Source organism: Acyrthosiphon pisum, unplaced genomic scaffold (genome assembly GCF_005508785.2).
Source record: "Acyrthosiphon pisum isolate AL4f unplaced genomic scaffold, pea_aphid_22Mar2018_4r6ur Scaffold_21226;HRSCAF=23368, whole genome shotgun sequence".
Lineage (NCBI taxonomy): Eukaryota > Metazoa > Arthropoda > Insecta > Hemiptera > Aphididae > Acyrthosiphon > Acyrthosiphon pisum.
In genome coordinates this window covers 1,678-2,897 of record NW_021770670.1, presented here as the reverse complement: position 1 = coordinate 2,897, position 1,220 = coordinate 1,678, and positions in this window count along the sequence as shown.

The following is a 1,220-nucleotide window of genomic DNA, read 5'->3' as shown; positions in this document are numbered from 1 at the left end:
GCCAAACAAGGTCCTATATGAGTCGTTTTGGTTCCTAATTGTTACCTATTTAGTACCAAACTATCTTCCAATAGCTGTTGAAAAATTTCTAGTAGTTTCCAAAAAAGAGAACAGCTAGTATTCTTCCTAACAATGAAAAAAGATACTTATTAATATCTTTTAATGCCTATTATTTAGGTTAACATGTTCTTCCAGTGCTTTCAAAAATACACTGGATAATGTATTACTCAAGTATAAGTTTAAATAAACAATAAAAATAAAAATATATACATAGTTAAAACTGTGAATATTTTATTATAATAAAAAATTATCATATTTCTACATTAATAAAAATATCATGTATATATAAATGTTACTGATGCACAAATATTCACCTAATTAATGTATTTAATATATAATGTGGACAAATGCTGTGAAAATATGAGAACAATAGATACATAATATGTACCAGCTGTTATTATAAATAAAACAATTAAGTCCTTATTAATTAATATAACAAAAACATTTTTAGATACAACAAAATGGATAGAATACAATATACATACAATAAATACCTACATAAGTTTAATGTTAAAAATTATTCAATTAAAAATTAATTTATTACATTATTATATTATATTAATAAAACATCCTGGTGCCAAATGTTTAAACTATCAATAACAGAGAATACATATAATACATAATCAAATTCTCATCTACCTACTGCAATAGGCAATAAAAATTACTTAATAATAAATACTATAATTAATATTATTTAGTAATATATAATTAAAATAATAATAATTTTCAGCTATGAAAATACAATTGATTTACCAGTTGTTAATATGAAAAACAATAACATTTTTTTTGTAGAAATATTATGTTAAATAATAAGTTTAAAAAGTAAAGTGATTCAATAAGCATAAAAACAAAACATGTTATATAAATAAAATAAAAATATGAGTACAATAGATATATAATAAGAGAACAATAGATACATAATATGTACCAGCTGTTAATATAAATAAGACAATTAAGTCCCTATAAAATATTTTATGTATAGAAATATGTTAATTAATAAATTTAAGAAAAACAAATTATTTAATTAAAACATGTAATATAAATAAAGTAAAAATATTTTCAAAATTAAGAGTCTTCAAAATTATCATTTGGACTGTCGTTGACAATATGTCTTTCATACCGTTCTTTCGCATGTTTTAACCACCCTGATACTGCTTTGT